This window comes from Dromiciops gliroides, chromosome 5 (genome assembly GCF_019393635.1).
Source record: "Dromiciops gliroides isolate mDroGli1 chromosome 5, mDroGli1.pri, whole genome shotgun sequence".
In the NCBI taxonomy this organism is placed as follows: domain Eukaryota; kingdom Metazoa; phylum Chordata; class Mammalia; order Microbiotheria; family Microbiotheriidae; genus Dromiciops; species Dromiciops gliroides.
Window position 1 is genome coordinate 302,657,132 of NC_057865.1, and position 17,724 is coordinate 302,674,855.

General features: G+C 52.3%; 1 protein-coding gene across 2 annotated transcripts in view; it reads right to left on the bottom strand.

Annotated features, from left to right (window-relative positions):
* PRR5 (proline rich 5) overlaps window positions 1-8,874 on the bottom strand; it is a 56,492-nt gene extending 47,618 nt beyond the window's left edge. The window contains exon 1 of one of the 2 annotated variants that reach the window (XM_043965109.1): window positions 8,718-8,874. The gene's annotated coding sequence lies outside the window, so the exon portion shown is untranslated. The remainder of the gene's footprint in view (window positions 1-8,717) is intronic. The other variant, XM_043965110.1, reaches the window with a different exon arrangement.
* Between the last annotated feature and the right edge of the window lie 8,850 nt (window positions 8,875-17,724).

Consider the following 17,724-nt stretch of genomic DNA (forward strand, 5'->3'; position numbering starts at 1 on the left):
CAGACCAAACTTTCTGACTCCCTAGAAGAGGAAACTCCATCTTATCTGCAGAGGACCCCAGGCTCCCAGAGGCGTCTGTATCAGCTCCTGGTGACTGGCAGGAGGGAGAGCGATGGCTCCATTGAATCAGATGTACTGATTCTCCTTCCTTCGTTCCCAGGACAAGAGGAGAGAGGCCCCATTGGTTACCTCCAAGAAACTGAACCTCATTAGAAACTCTGTTAATGCTTGGGCCTCAGACCACCTCAGCAGCCTTCTAATGGTCTGATATCAGGAAGAGGCTGGAGCTGCCTGGTGGAGGGGGGACCCCAGCCACCTTGTACTCCTCACTGCCACAGCCAGGATGGGCAGCTAAGGGCCCGGCCGGGGGTGGGTGGCCTCGAGGAACAAGCCGCAGATGCAAGTGTCAGGATCAAGTGCCAACTTTTCCACCACTGATTTGCTCACTATCTCACTTTAGGTTTGGGTTTTTTTTTTCTCTGTAGAATGGGGGGAGGGGGAAAAGGAGGATGGAGGAGCTCAAAGGCCCCTACCGGCTCTCCCTGCCCTGTTCTGAGGCCCCTCCCAGGTCATACATTGCATGTTTTATGCTCTTTGTTATATAGTATTAGTTTTTTACTCTCAACTTAATGCATACCCCCAAAAGGGAAAATATTTCCATATACAAAACAGAAAAGGAAATGATTTATATGTGAAACTGTGAGTCTCTTCGATGTACAGTTTGTCTTTTTAAATGGTAGATACATTTGCCATAATTCCTTGAATCATGTCCTGTTTGTCTCTGTTTCCATCTATGCATTTGGAAAAATCCTTCAATGAGCCTCTTTTCTTTTCCTTTTGTTTTTGCCCCACCCCCCTCCAGCCCCTAACTCTCCCCAGGACATAAGGAAAACCAAAGGCTTCAACTTCCCCACTGGCCACGTGCCAGACAGTGGGTCTACCTCCTGGATTGGCCATCCCCATCTCTGGAGGTCAGCGGTGCTTCCCCATATGCCCTCAGGAGTCATGGTCAGTCATCTTGTCTGTCTCTGCATTGTCATTGTGATTTTATAAGTTGTTCTCCCATTTCTACATCTATTCATCTGTAGCTTCCCAGGTTTCTCTGGCCCTAACCCTAACCCTCCATCACTACTTCTTTTTCTCCTTCTTCTCCTTCTCCTCCTTCTTTTCCTTCTCCTTCTCCTCCTTCTTTTTGCGGTGCAATGGAGGTTAAGTGACTTGCCCAGGGTCACACAGCTAGTAAGTGTCAAGTGTCTGAGGCCGGATTTGAACTCAGGTCCTCCTGACTCCAGGGCCGGTGCTTTATCCACTGTGCCACCTAGCTGCCCCCGCCTCTCCATCACTTCTTACAGCACCCTAGGATTCCATCCCAATCATCTGTCACAACTTGTTCAGCTACCTCCTGATTGATGGACACTCCTGCCATTATCAGTTCTTTGTCACTTCAAGAAGAGCCGCTATCAGTATTCTTGTGCATATCAAAAATAGCTTCAAACACTGTGACCCTGGGCAAGAAATTTAACTTTGCCTCAGTTTCCCCAATTGTAACTAGGGTTGATAGCAGCACTTCCCTCCCTCCCAGCATTATTGTGAGGATCCAATGAGATAATATTTGTAAAGTGCTTCCCACAGTGCTCGTCACACATAGAATGAATAAATCAAGAACAGTCATTTCCTTCCCTTTGCCTCCTCCTCCTTTGCTCTCTTTAGGCTGCAGGCTCAGGAGTATGGGTGCACCCAGCACAGCCTCTGTTCCGAGGTCCCTTCCAGCCTGCACAGCCCGTCGGCAGCCCCCAGGCATGCATTGGGAAATCAATCCTCTTGCTGCTATAGTGATGTTGCTTCGACATCCCAGAAGCCCTTTAGATGACTTTGGGATTCAAATAACTTAGGAAATATTAGTCAGCCCTTGTGGTAACACAGCATCAATTTGCCCATTTCAGAGGTGAGCGAATTGTTGACTCAGAAGCCAAATGATAGAGATGAGTCTCCACGGTGACTCAGCTGAACTCCGAGAATTCTCCTCTACCTCCTCCTGTTCCAAGAACTCCAGCTGAAGGAGCACAGAATGGAAATGAAGCCTCCAGTACTGCCTCCCCCACCCCAGCTCAGCAGGGCTCCAGCCAGCAGCGGCTTCTGGGCCAGGGCTTCTCCACAGGGACCAAGGACGGTGTCTCCTATTGGCTAAACAACCCTGAGCTCTTCTCGGGAGGGGGGGTCCTGAGAGAAAAGCTGCACCTTCTGCAGCCCCTCTCAAGGTCACAGTCGCCCATGAATGCCGCCAACGGCCCGGGAAGGAGGCCAGGCCGGGCCCAGGTTACAGGGGAAGAGAACTTGGCAGAGAAGGGAAGGGGTGACGCTGGCAAAGGGTAAGAACAGGCCATCGTTGCGACTCTTGCTTCCACAGAAAAGCCCAGTGAAGTCAGGAGCAAAGGGCAGAATTATGTCCATTTTGCAGGTGAGGAAATTGAGGCCCACAAAGGGGAACCCCTCCATCCAAGGTCACAAAGCTTGATAAGGGGCAGAGTGGGACAGGTCTTCTAAATCGAAATTCCATGCTTGGGGGGGGGGCAGTGAGGATTAAGTGACTTGCCCAGGGTCACACAGCTAGTAAGTGTCAAGTGTCTGAGGCTGGATTTGAACTCAGGTCCTCCTGAATCCAGGGCCAGTGCTTTATCCACTGAGCCACTTAGCTGCCCCACCATGCTCTTTTCACTTTTGCCTCTTTTTTTTTTTAATTTTTATTTATTTTTTAGTGAGGCAATTGGGGTTAAGTGACTTGCCCAGGGTCACACAGCTACTTAAGTGTTAAGTGTCTAAGGCCGGATTTGAACTCAGGTACTCCTGACTCCAGGGCCGGTGCTCTATCCACTGTGCCACCTAGCTGCCCCTCACTATTGCCTCTTAAAACCTTCATGGTAGGGTTATTAAATTGTCTCATTTGATAAAATTGTACAACTGAAAGGAACAGGGGATGTCAGAGCTGGGAGGGGCCTGAGAACAGGGAAGGTTGGGGCTGGGGAGGAGTCTTACAGGCAATCTAGTACAACCTCCTTCTCCAGGTGAGAATATGTTCATTAGCATCCCTTCTAGATGAGCCCATCCAGACTGCTTGAATACATCCATTGACAGAGAGCTCACTAACTTCTTCACATGGCAGACAAACCATTTCTTCAATATACAGACAATGTTCTATGCCAGTTTTTATTACAAAGAGGTTTTCATAGGATCCAACAGCCATTTCTTAGCTGTCTGCTACGTGCTGGCTATCATTTCCTTAAGTCACCTTGTTGAATATTTCCAAGAGTCTGGGAGGTCAGAATTGTAGGCCCCAGTACCCCAATAGAACTGAGGTCAGAAGCAGTTCTCAAACAATCCACAACTATGTGAAAAATTGTGCCAAATCACTAATAATGAGAGAAATAAAAGCTGAAACAGTCCTCGGCTTCCCTGGACTCCCAATGGATGGGAATGACTGGTGCTGCAGGGAGGAGCACACAACTATGTGTTGGGGGACCACCAGGGAAAGCAATTGGGAAGCTTCTTTTTTTTTTTTTTAATTTTTTAAGCGGGGCAATGGGGGTTAAGTGACTTGCCCAGGGTCACACAGCTAGTAAGTGTCAAGTGTCTGAGGCCCGATTTGAACTCAGGTACTCCTGAATCCAGGGCCAGTGCTTTTATCCACTGTGCCACCTAGCCGGCCCCAGGGAAGCTTCTTATAAGATAGTGATTCGAATGTCCAGACCCTCTGTGCTCGAGGTTCTGCTGCTGGGGCCACAGACCAAGGAGGTCAAGGAAGGCTCCATCAACAACAAGCCCTAAATTACGGTAGCAAAGACCAGGAAACAAGGTGGATGCTCCCTGTGGAGGAATGACCGATGAGAAGTGGAATGGAAGCAAACACTGTTGGACTGGAAGGAAGAAGAAGCGAGATGAGCGCCAAGAAGCAACAGGAATCTTAGAAGAGTCAATACAGGTTGAGGTCGGCAGAGCCAGGAAGACCGTGACAGTCCTGGTGCACAGGCCAATGAGGGAGAGCAGCCAAACCCTCCGACAGACAGGGAGCTCATCCCCCAAGAAGACTTGGCCAGAGTCACCTCTCCCTCCCCTTCTTACAGGAGTGGGGTGGGGTGGGGGGGCCAGGGAGGCTAGGGCTCAGTCAGTTAGTCTGACTGAAATGCTCCTTGGTGTGTCCTTATATGTCATGTTGTTGTTATTATTGTTACTAGGGATGGCTTGTTGAGTTTGACAGGAACAAAGCAGAGTTGGAAGTGAAGGGGATATAAAAACAAAACACATAAAAAATTCAAAAAAATTGTCCCCATTTGTTAGGTGAGTAACTGAGGCTCAGAGGGATGAGTTGGTGTGTCTGAAGTCACCGAGGAGGACAGACCAAGGACTCAAATGTAAGTCTCCTTTGCCCCTCATCTCCCAGCCATCACCCTTAGTACCACACATCATGACCACCTGCCCAACCTGGTGCAAGAGTCTCTTCTAAGGCAGCCAGGGGGCGCCACAGTACCCAGAGCACTGCCCTTGTAGTAAGGAAGACCAGAGTTCAAATCCAGCCTCAGACGCTGACCAGCTGTGCCACTCTAGGCAAGTCACTGAACCTCTCTATTCCTCAGTTTCTTCAATTGGGGATAATGATAGCAGCTTCCTCCTGGGGTTGTTGAGAAAATCAAATGAGAAAGTACTTGTCAAGTGCTTAGCACAGTGCCTAGCACACTCCTTCCCCTCTCTCTCTCTCTCTCTCTCTTTTTCTCCAACCCATCTTTCAGGAACCTACCAGGATAATCTTCTCATGTAGTCATCTGATTCTGTCTCATCTCTGTTCAAAAATGTTCCAGGGCTCCCTGCAGCCTGTAGAGTAAGGTTCAAGGTCCTCAGGCTGGCATCTGAACCCTTACCTCCCCCCCCCCCACCCCAGCACCTGCTGCCACCCTCCAGGAAATGTGCTTCAGCCAAACTGGATGACTGTCCTCCTTGCTCCTTTCCCTCTCTGACTGGAATGTTCCCCCACACACACCTTTGCTAGCCACCTTTGAAAGGCCTCCTTAAGCAGGATGCCTGCCCCTCTTCTGCCCTCCCCGGATCTCAGCAACCAGCCCCAGCAGACCTCACATATCTCTTGGCCTCTCTCCTGAACTGACTGAGAAGTCTTGTAGAGAGGATGAATCCAAACGTGTATCATTCCCTTCCTAGGCAGGCAGCTCCCTTTGAGCACTTGCCTAGGTACAACTTTCTGTTAAATTGGTACAGAACATACTGGGCTGGGCATGGCCTTGCCATAGGTAGTATGGGTAGGAGTCACGGGTGGCCAAAGGATCCGAGGGTTGGGTCATCGAGGGCCAGAGAGGACCCCAGACACCACTGGGCTTACCTCCCTCCCCCCTTGACTCACCCAATGCAGCCCTGACAAAGGTTAGGCCTAACTAGCTCCTGGGATGGGTGCTGGGAGGCACCTCCTTGTATGGAGCCTACACTGACTTCTACTCCAATTCAATGGGGGCATTTCTTCATTTTAAAATGAATTTAAAACCAGGGCTTAGTGAGCACAAAGTCACAGACCAAGGGGAATCAGCATGCTTTGGCTTTTATCTCCATCACCTGGGAAATTCCCATTGAGATAAGCCTTTTGAATGGAAGCTTCAGGGGGTGGGATAAGAAGCCAGAAGGTGGAGGCAGGAGAGCCAGCTGAGCGTGAGCTCCAGCTCCCCCCAGTTCAGGCCTGAGACCAAAGCAAACCCCCGTCGTGGGGACACCTGAGTCTTAGCCCTTCTCTGCCTTCACTTAGCTCAGTCTCCTGGGCAAATGACCCAGGCTCCTCCTCTGTCCAATGAAGTGGAGTGGGGGTGGGGGGGAGGGGAGGGGAATAACCTGGGCCACCTTGAACGTACCTTCAGGAGCTCACCCATTCTGGTGCCCGCCTGTGCCCAGCACCGAGTGAGGCTGGGGAGCCCCAGGCGAGGCCTTGGTCAGCAAGCTTTCATTCAGCCCCCAAAGATGAACAAGCCCTACCCTCAACGGGCTGCCTTGGGGAGCACCCCCACCACTCCCTCCCTCCGTCAGCATCTCTTCTGGCAGAAACCCTTCTCCTCCTTCAAGGCCCGGCTTAGGGCAGCTTCCCTGACCCCCAACCCCACCTCCTTTTGGGCCCTGCTCTGGACCTATTCGGAAGCTAGGACCTTCCTCACTCTAGCTCAGGTCCATTGGTGTGTTTGTTCTTCCCTTCAGCCCACCATTCACCACCCCAGCTAGGCTGTGTGTGTGTGTATCTGTGTGGCTTTCACCTTTGTGCCTCCTGAGCCGAGCCAGGCATCTGGAGCTGGTTAATCATTGTGCTTGATCATGAAGTCCCCAAAGGGAAGAGCTTTTCTCAGGAAATGTTTCCCCTCCAATGAAGGGTCAGTGTGGGGGAGCCTCATTTCAGTACAGGTTGCCAGCTTCTAACGGTCTCAGCTGGCATACCCAGTGAGACCCCAGGCTACCGGAGAAGCAGGAGCCATGCAGGTTTGCCCAGCGGCTCCCAAACACCAAATCCAGGTAGTAAGTGAGATGACGGCAGGGGTTGGAGCCCATCCGGAGGCACTGCCAAACGGCAGCCATTGCTGAGAGCTCTGAGGTGCAGCATCTTAGAGGCAGTGGGAACCTCAGGGAGCCCAGACACAGGAAGATCTCTGAGTCGTGGACCATGTGAACCAGAAAGGAGCTCACTCAGGGACTGAGGCAAATACAACAGGGCAGAGCCTAAAGCAAGAATCTCTGAATGCTCCTACCTCCACTGCTTTGTGGCTTGCACAACAGCCCTGTCCTCACCGCAATCCAAGCCCTAGACAACCAGTACTACTATCCTAGTTTACAGATGAGGAAAACTGAGGCCAGGGAAGTCTCGCACTCAAATCCACCAGCTTGGAGTCAATAAAGCTCAGCCCATCGAGGCTCTCCAGCGGAATCCACATCTGCACGACATCCTGGGAGAATGGTCCCTGAGCCTCCGCCAGCCAATCCCACAGTGCCGAGTCCCACGTGCCACAGAGGGCACTCAGGGAAAGAGACTTTCCCTGGGGCGCAGCTTGTTGTTGGCCCAGCCCGGGTGTAATGGTGTCCTGGGGTGTCTCCAGTCCAGGACTCTCCCCCCACACCTACACAAACAACACTTCTTCCAGTACAGACCCCGACCCTCAGCTAAGGCCTCCACACACAGCGGGTGCATAATAAAGGCTCACTATTGGAGGAAAGAAGAAAGGAATGATCCACGGCATTCGAGCCAGACTTCATGTTGAACTTGCTAAGACCCCGCGCCTTCCACTTTCTTCCTTTTCCCAGGCGTCCCACGGGTCCCTTTCAACAACTAACAATAGCGCGACTGGGACCTGGAGAATAGCACTTCTACGGGCAGGGGAAATGGCTGCACAGGGGGACTGAGGGACAGAAGACGAGAAAGGCCGGACCGCCGCAGGAGCAGGGGCAGCCGGGCCTCCTCCACCCCTGCAACAGACACACACTGTCAAGCACACTGGCACACGGCTGCACACACACACACACACACACACACACACACACACACACACACACTGCCACACACGCACGCACACCCTTTGGCCTAGGAAACTCCTCAGCGTCACCCCTCCTCTGCTGAGATTTTGGTCTCACTTGAGGTAGCCCCTCGATCCTCAGGTGCCACCTGGGACCCTTCGCCTCTGTCCCCTCCTGCCCCCTACCCCTTCCTCTTGCCGTCTGTCAGGCTGGGGACAACCCGGGACAAACGGGCAGGGAGACATCAAGCCGGTGATGCGCGCTGAGAGCGTGATCGCGAGCGCGCAGACACAGTCCTCAAGGCTCACTCCCTCCGGCCCACAGGCGAGGCCAGCGGGACGTGCCGGGTCCGGGACCTGGAAAGGTGGGGCGCTGACTGCTGGCAGAGGCGGGGTGCTGGCGAAGGGGGGACTGGGCGGAGCGTCCCTCCTTCTTCCCCCCCACCCCCACCCCAGGCTGATGCCGGGTGTCAGTCAGGTAGCCCGGTCTTCCGCGGCGAGCTTTTAGGAGGGCAGGGGATTACTCGGGCTGGGAGAGACAAAGACGCGAGAAGGCGAGCGCGCGCGCGCGCACACACACACACACACACACACACACACACACACACACACACACACACACACACACACACACACAAGCCACGAGCAGATTCAGAGACCCACACTGCGAGAGACAGACATATAACGCATATACTGCCATAGGCAGAGCGAGACATCCATGCGCAGACAGACCCCCCCCCCCCACACACACACCATGGGCAGATTCAGAGACCCACACTGCGAGAGACAGACATATAACCCGTACGCGCTGCCATAGACAGAGCGATATATCCATGCTCAGACACACACACACACACACACACACACACACACACACACACACACACACACACACACAGCGATGAGCAGAGAGAGAAAAAGAGAGAAGATGACAGAGACCTAGACTGAGAGCCGGAAACAGAGACAGAGACTTTGGGGCGGGAGGGGAGAAACCGGGGGAGTGAGAGAGGAAAGAGCCGGAGCCAACCTGAGACCCCCACCCAAAGACCAGCAGCTGCAGACCCGCGGATGCCCCAAGAACCTCCATCTCAGCGGGCCCCCCAGAGCGCAGGAGAGTGGGCGGCCGAGGGGGCCCATTTCGGACCCCGCAGTCCGCTTCCCCCACGCCCAGTCTCTTACCTCTGTCTCTCTTTCCTCGCAGCCCTGGAACCAGGGGAGCCCGAGCCTTGGGACAGGAGGCTGGGGGAAGAGGTGGGGGAAGCAGCCGCAGCCGCAGCCGCAGCAGTCTCAGCAGCAGCGTCTGGAGCAGGACAAGCGCAGGGAGGGAGGCCCGGCGGGGAGGGGCAGGGGCGGGGCCCTCCGGCCCAGAACCCGCCCCTGGACCGCCCAGGAGGACCTAGTCAGCCGTAGCGCCCACCCCCTCCCCCCCCACCTCCCTCCAACACTTAGAGGGGCGCGCGCGCGCACACACTCACTCACACTCTCTCTCTCTCTCTCTCTCTCTCTCTCTCTCTCTCTCTCTCTCTCTCTCTCTCTCTCTCTCTCTCTCTCTCTCTCTCTCTCTCTCCCTCCCTCCCTCCCTCCCTCCCTCCCTCCCTCCCTCCCTCTCCCTCCCTCTCCCTCCCTCTCCTCTCTCTCTCCTCTCTCTCTCCTCTCTCTCTCTCCTCTCTCTCTCCTCTCTCTCTCCTCTCTCTCTCTCTCTCTCTCTCTCTCTCTCTCTCTCTCTCTCTCTCTCTCTCTCTCTCTCTCTCTCTCTCTCTCTCTCTCTCTCTGCAGGATTACATACAGATGGAGACACAACTTGGGATCAAATTCCAGCTGGATTTAGCCCTGGCAGAGCCCGTCTGCAACCTGGGCCTCAGTTTCCCTCCCTGGAAAATGGGGGGCTACCCCGGCTGCTATCTGAGAGCCCTTCCAGCTGCGGATCTAGGATCCTAGGCAACATGTACCCAGAGAGCTGAACTCCCTCTTTGGAGGTTGTCTCCCCTCTTAGAATGGAAGTGAGGTGAGGCTGTCTCTGCGGTTGTCCTTGAACCCTAAGGGCCTGGAACACAGGAAGCAGTTAACAAATGGTTTACTGATTCACGCCTTTCAATTCATCCACAAACACATTTTTTTCAATTACATGTAGACACAATTTTAGCTTTCTTTTTAAAAATTGAGTTTGAAATGTTCTCCTGTTCTCCCACCCCCATCCCCTCCTGGAGAAGGCAGGCCCTTTGACATGGGTTCTACATGTGCAGTCACGCAAAACATTTCCATATGACTCATGTTGTGGAAAGAAACACAGACCAAACACACACACACACACACAAATCAAAGGAGAAAAAGTCAGCTTCGATCCACATTCAGTCCTTTCTCTGGAGGCAGATCTCACGCTACATCATGAGACCTTTGGATCTCTGTATTGCTGAGACGAGCTAAGTCATTCACAGCTGATCATCGTTTGCTGTTGCTGTGATTGTGTGCAATGACAAAGGCCTGAATGGGAGGTTTAGCCTGGAGAAGAGAAGGTGGCAGAGCTGGAGAATCATGAATTCCAGCTGGAAGAGGCCTGTGGTGTCAGCCCCAAATAGAGAGGGCCCCCATATTGACTTAGAAAACCCTTGTCTGCGTCTCCTTATTTCTGTGTTGTCCTCCATATCAGGATGAGAACTCCTCAAGGGCAGAAACCCTGCCCCCACCACCCCTTCTTGCACCCCCAGTGCTTAGCACAACCCTTGGAACATAATGCTTAATAAACACTTATGGACTGACTGAGTTCTTACTGGAGCCCGTAAAGCCCTCCTGAGGAGGGTCTCCAGGGGCCCGGGAACAGCACCTAAGAGGAGGTGAGGAAGGTGCTGTCTTGCTAGCTGTGTTCCCCAAACAATTCTCCCAGATCAGCTGCCTTGATCAGGTCTGGTTCTGCTCAGGTGACTGTTCTGTTATTAGGAAAAACAAGCCCATCACTGGCCAAGGCCTTCATCTGAGCCAGGCCTTGCCTCTTTAGGAGGGCAAGACCAAGTGAAGCTTAGAAAACAGCCCCTGCTGGGAGCCCAGGCCCATGCCCAGGGGCTGCCCAGGACACTGCTCTTCTTGCTAGGTGGAGACATTGGGGGGAGGGGTGGTGTGGGGAATACAAGTCCTTCATCAGAAGGGTTTCCATCAGAATATTCACCATGGTCAGGACACTTGTCTGGTAAAAAGTTATCTGTAGATCCCAACTGGCTGAGGAATGAAAAATATAATCCTGGATGGCAGCAGAGGCCCTCATAACCTGGCCATGGCCTCCATTTTGAAGCTGGCCTCGTGCTGTTTGGCTTTCCCTAGCCTCACTTCCCACCTCCCCCTCCCCCTGCCCCAGCCCCCCACCCCAATCTCTCTCTCTCAATTGGAGCCCCTATCTTCCTTCAAACAGTCCCTGGCCCTTCCCTGGAAAAGGATTTTTGCCAGAGATATCTAGTCCAACCAGCAGCTGACCAAGCATCCCTGATATGGACTTGCAAGGAAGGGGAGCTAACCACCTGTTAAGATGAGCCTTTGTTGGGGCAGCTAGGTGGCGCAGTGGATAGAGCACTGGCCCTGGAGTCAGGAGTACCTGAGTTCAAATCCGGCCTCAGACACTTAACACTTACTAGCTGTGTGACCCTGGGCAAGTCACTTAACCCCAATTGCCTCACAAAAAAAAAAAAAAAAAGATGAGCCTTTGTACTTTGGGGAGCATCTCACGCTTAACAAACTTTCTCATTTTCCCACTTTCACAGAATACCAGGGCAATGGGACTCCAGGGAGGGCCTATGGCTCGTGCCGACTCCTACTTTGAAACCCATCTCACCTACCCTGTCCTTTAGGAAGTTTGCACCCCCCAGCATTTCCTTCTCCCCTACAATCGACCATGGCTCCCACATCCTGACTGATACAGGCTGGCACCTAGAGATAGAAGGCTGGATATGCTCGATTAACTGTCCCCATGGCCATGCCTTATCTCCCCTACAGGCAGAGCACACATGTTCTGGGCTTCTCCTCATCCTCCCCCTCCCCTTCCCCCATCTATTTCTGTCTTTTTTTGTTTTTTGTTTTTTTTTGTGTTTTTTTTTTAAGTGAGGCAATTGGGGTTAAGTGACTTGCCCAGGGTCACACAGCTAGTTAAGTGTTAAGTGTCTGATGCCAGATTTGAACTCAGGTACTCCTGACTCCAGGGCTGATGCTCTATCCACTGCGCCACCTAGCTGCCCCTTTTTCTGTTTTATGGAACATCGGTCTCTTTTATGAACTCCACAGCTCAGCCAAAGTGGAATACTTACTGGTCTTCACACACAGAGCTCCCCATCTCCAGCCCCCATGCCTTTGCCCATGCCTGGAATGCCCTCCTTCCTCACAGCTGCCTCCTTTCAGAGCTCAGCAGCTCATGTAGCTACGTGGGAAGGAAATCTTTCTTTCTGCCCCCTGCCCCCAAATTACCTTGTTTTCATTTTCTGTCTGCTTCCTATTCACTGAGAGAAGCACCTTTTGTTTCTCCAGATAGACTCCAAGCCCTTTGAGGGGGGAGACTATTGCTGTTCTCTTTGTCTCACCAGCACCTCACCTAGCATATAGTAGGTGCTTAATAAATATTACTTAATTGATTGATGGCTAGGGCTCTAGGCTCAAGTATTCCAAGCCCATCACTTTGCAGCTGAAGAAACTAAGGCCCAGAGAGGTGGTCAGTGAGTTATTTATTTAGCATTTATTAAGCACCTACTCTATTTGTCACTGGATTTGTGATTTGCCCAGGGTCATGTAGGGAGTAAGCATCAGAACTGGAAATTCACACTCAGGGTCCTTGACTCCAAATTCAGGACACTGCCACGCAGAGCTCTACAAAAACCTGCTAATGACCTGAATGAGCAAAGTAAAGGTTGGCATCCTGGGCAGCCTGCAAACAATGACAGACTCGGACTGTCTAGGACTCTTCAGTGACAGAGATAGAGAGAGGGAGATGTAGAGGGAGAGGGGAGAATACAGAGACAGACAGACAGACACACGCATGCACACACACAGAGACAGAGGGAGGGAGGGAGATCTGACCAACTCTTTACCCGATGTAAGAAGCTTCAGTGGCTCCCTGTGGTCCTCAGAATAACATAAAACCTGCTCCATTTGGCCTTTCAAGCCCATTCCGCCTGGTTTCTGCTCAGCTTTCCAGGCTGAGTCAGCAGCCTCAGGGTCTCCACACTGGGCAATCTGACTGACTCACTGTCCCTGTCCTTGGAGACAGGTCCTGCTACATTCTCTTATCATCATTCATATGAAATGGCAGGGGAGGCTTGGATTGGTGACATGCAGGCTGACTTCCTCCTGGAGCAGCATGCTGGCTAAGGGTTCAGATGCCAATCTCTAAAGGCAGAGGCTCAGCAGGGAGGTGTTGTCCAAAGTCACGTGACCAAACCAGGACCAAGAATTCGTTGTGATCTGAAGTCCTCGTGAGCTTGGAGGAGGGGATGAGTGACTCCACAGTAGCAGGCTGCAGGGAGTCTTCCTCTTCATTCTTTTTTCCCCTTCATTCTTTACAATGCTTAACAGACCCTTGACTGACAGGCAGTTCAAATGTGTGTGGGCTCCCCAGAACAGCTGAGAAAGTCCAGAGCAGTGAGCCAAGCAAGGGCATGGGAAATTAGCCCACGGGGTCTGGGGAAGGGTCTGCTCTAAGGCTGCCTGGCTTGTCATTTCCTTGAAAAAATAAAAACAAGAGAGGTGGAGAGTCTGGGATGAGGGAAATGATGGTTTCCCCAGAGCAGGGGTGTCCAGACGTGAGGACCACAGTGATGAGCTGGAGACTGGTCCGAGGAGGCAGTTGGAGTGTGTGCCATTCTCAAGATCAGGGCAGTGAGGGGGAGGGGGAGAACTGTGGAGAAGAGAAGCCAGGGAGGATTTGGGAGCTGTCCCAGGTATCTGAAGGGCTTGTTCTCCTCAGCCCCAAACAAGAAGTGAGGTGGGAGAAGCTGCTGAGAGGCAGATTGAAACTTCATGACAATCAGACCTGCACCAAAGTCCTCCTCCTGGCCTTGCCAGCCTCCTCCAAGTCCCAGCTAAAAGCCCACCTTCTCCAGGAAGCCTTCCTGGTGCCTCTGAATCTCAGCGCCTTCCTCTGTGGACAATCTCCAGCCGCTCTTGTCCACAGCCTATTTGTACAGAGTTGTCTGCTTTTATTTTCCCCAATTAGATTGTGAGATGCTTGAAGACAGGGACTATTGCCACCCACCCAACCATAACAACCCTGGAGCCAGGATTTCGGGGAGGAGGACACAGCCAGCCCCAAGAAGGCGAGATGGACCCAATGGCCCCCACTGATGCAAGGGCTGGAGCGGGAAGCATGCGCCTCCTCCCAGAGCCTCCTTTTGTGGAAGGCTCAGAGCTTTCCAGGGAACTCTCCATTTCCCATCGGTGGCTCTGCCTGCTTGTGGCTCCTCCTGGACATCCCGGCTCCTGCCTCCCCGCTAGCTCCTCCCTTTTCAGTTTCCTGCTGTGCACTGGCTGCCCTCATTGGACTGGAAGCTCCTTAAGGCAGGCCCTGTTTTTCTTATTTTGATCCCCAGCACTTTACACCATGCCTATAATATTTGTTGTTGTGGTTGTTGTACGGTTGTCTGTCAGTCGTGTACAACTCTCTGTGACCCCACTTGGGATTTTCTTGGCAGAGATACTGGAGTGGTTTGCCATTTTCTTCTCCAACACTTTTACAGATGAGGAAACTGAGGCAAACAGGGTGAACTGACTTGCCCAAGGTCACACAGATAGGAAGTGTCTGAAGCCAGATTTGAACCACAAAAATGAGTCTTCCTGACTCTATCCACCATGCCACCCAGCTGCCTAGAATATGGTAGGTACTCAGTAAATGTTTATTGACTGACTGATTGAGCAAAGTGGAAGGGGCTGTCCTGGAAGGTAGTGAGCTCCCCATCATCACTGGAGATCTCCAAGCAAAAGCTGGGTGGCTACTCTCAGGGATATCATAGAAGGCATTCCTATTCAGATATGGCTTAGTATACCTGGCTTTGGGGTTCTGGGGCTGCAGATCACAGCTGAGCCACTTGTCCTTTTCACCCTGGAGTTACTAGGGAAGCTGACCATGATGGGAGCCAAGACCAGCATAAACACCCACCTAGTCCCTGAAAACAAAAGTCTTCCAAGGAGCTTCAGACCAGGAGTCAGGTAATGTGGCTCCTGGCACTGGCTCTGCTCCTGCCAGCTGGGTGAGCCAGACTGGAGGGTTAGATTTCTGCTCCAAGAAATGGGGTCATAGGCCAAGAGAATTCATCCTGTGTGCACATGTGTGTGTGTGCATGAGTGAAAGTATACGTGTGTGAGTTGTGTATTGTGAGTGTGTATGTGTGTGTGAGGTATAGATGTGTGTACTGTGCGTGTGCATATGTGCAAGTATGTGTATTGTGAGAGTGTGTGCACATACATGCATGCAGTGTGAGTGTGTGTGAATGTGTGTAATGACTAAAAACAAAAGACTTCAATAAATTGTGTTTTATAATCATAAAAACATAAAATGTGGAGTGATGGACCAGGTAACCTCTAAGGTTCCTTTTGACCCAAATGTCTGGTCTTCTCTGTCCCCAATTTCCCCAGATGCTGATTTACTTTTGCCCAGCCTACACAGAGGGAGAGCCCACTCCTCATTAGATGTGAGGAGCAAAGCCTCACCCTCTGTGCTGGCATCAGGCCTGTGGGAAGGGACTGACTGCTCATTATAGAAGAATTTCAAGAGAAATCGTGGAGACAGACAAGCTTCTGCAGACAATGCAGCCCAATGTGCTTGCTGTCCAGGGCCGGCCATCCAGGGGCCTCCCCTTGGCTCAGTGATGCTTTCTCTGTCTTTCTGTCTTTGTCTCTGTTGCTCCCTATGTCTCCGGTGTCTGTTTCTGCCACTGTCTGTGTTTCTTTGTCTCTCTATGTCTCTGCCTCTCTGTTTCTCTCTGTCCTCTTCCTCTCTGATGTCTCTGTTTCTGTGTATCTCTCTCCTGATTTGAGCCGAGATCTCATCTTTTCTTTTTTTTTAAGTGAGGCAATTGGGGTTAAGTGACTTGCCCAGGGTCACACAGCTAGTAAGTGTCAAATGTCTGAGGCCGAATTTGAACTCAGGTCCTCCTGACTCCAGGGCCGGTGTTCTATCCACTGCGCCACCTAGCTGCCCCTCCGAGATCTCATCTTGCCCTGAGCTGCAGAGCTCATTCCGTTGTGTATTATCCTCCAATATATTCTAATTTGTAGAACTCTCATCTGCTGTTTGTTGTAGTAAATGGGTTTACTATTTGTGATATAGGTTTTTTTTTTTAAACATAGCTAGCATTTTGTAGAAAGGAGCTGAGCTGGGGAGAGTAAACCAAGGGCTACCACCCCACCTCCGGAAAGATGGGAGAAGTTGCTTTCCTTCATACTGTAGACCAGACAGATACTTGAGTGTGGTGGACAAACAAATCCAGCCAGAGACTCCCCTTAGAGAATGGAGAAAAGCTTTGCTCTCAGTCTTGGGCTTGTCTACCCTGTCCCCCTGTCCCCTTCCCCCTGTCCTCCTGCCCGCCCTGCCCAGCTCCCTGTTCCATAGCTGAGGGAACGGAGGCTTCCTGTGTTCTTCCTCACTTCTCACCCCCTTTCCCAGCCCCCCTCTTTCACTTCTCACACCAAGTGACACTCGAGTCACCAGTGGCTTGCCCCACCCCCCTGCACTGGGCATCGAGCCTCTGCCCTGCATTCTTGAAAGGCTGTGCCTCAGAAATGCAATCAGTGGCTCCCCTGAGTGAACTTCTGGTCACAAGCTCTGCATCTTGGTTCCTCTTGGCTACCCAAGGGGTCTTGGACTGCCGACACTCCCTGGGGGCTGAGCTCCAGGCACTGCCTCTTGACGTCGTAGGATCCAGAGCCCAGGTCTCCTGACTCCAGCCCCAAGGCACCTTCCACCTCACATTTCTGTTTCAGGGGCCCCAGCCTGGGAGGAGAAAGCTACGGTTTTGTTCCTACTAACTAGGGTGGGTGGGGGAGGGAGGCTCTAGGGCCCAGGAAACCGTCTGGATCTGAACTCAGGCCTCCTAAATCCCACACCATTCGCATCATTCTGTACCATACTCTGTGTCTGCAGCAGGTTTGGAGGTGGATGGACACCCCTGGGCCAGGGTTACTCGCTTCAGGGGCTCCAACCATCTTGAAGTTATAACACCCTGTGGTCTTCCTCCCGTTCTGCCTCCACCATGCCCCACTGGAGGTCTTCAAGCAGAGGTGACATGTCCCTTTGTCAAGGATGCCATCCCAGTAAGCACTGGACCAGATGCTGTTCCCTTTATGGCCCAGGGGGCCCTCTGGGCAGACCAGCCCACCTTTGGCAACATCACAAAGTATCAGGGAGAGGCAGAGGGATTTGGAAGGCTCTGTGCCCCAGAGTCCCTGTGCCTGCTTCCCAATCTGGTGTGTGTGTGCCCCTGGTGCTTCTCCAGACAGGAAGGTGGCCAGGAACTTATGAGGCGAGTCAGGGTTAGGGGTGTGCTGCACCCAGCTTGAACTGGTTCTGGAGAGCAGATTGTTAAATTTCAGTGGGAGAATATGCACCTTGAAAATCAGCAAAGGCCACAAATTGGGGCAGATCGATCGTTTGGCTAATCGTCTAGACTTAGGAAAGTGATGAAGAAAATGTTCATATTAAGTTCATCAAAGTGAAAAGTAGATGGTGCATGCATTTGTCTTTCCCAGAGAGATGATTGTTAAACATTTACCAGCATTCCCCAGTCAGGGTCCTTCAGGGCATCTGTGTGTAGGGTCAACAGGACTCATGTCAATTCAGTTCTGCAAACATGTGTAAGATACCTACATGTGTCCCTGGCTCCAGGCTGGGCTCTCCTAAGATGCACAGAGATCAGAAGTGCCTCTGACTTAGATGATGTAAATGTCCCAAGCTCTGTCAGAGGGAGGGGCCAGAAGAGGAAGCTGGTGCCAGCCTGAGCAGTCTGGGCAGTCCATCTGCCACCCAATGCCCATGTTGTGACAGGCCTCGTCTGCCTTGATGTGAGGTGTGATTCTTCGTAACAGGGCTGTCCATGTACAGTTGGGGTGCCTGCTGGCTGCCTAGCTGCCCACAGAGAGGCATCTGCTTTGAGTTAGTGGTGCCAGGAATGGCGCTTGCCCTCGTGTGGCTGCCTGCCATGGCTGCATCAGCCCCTCAGATGCC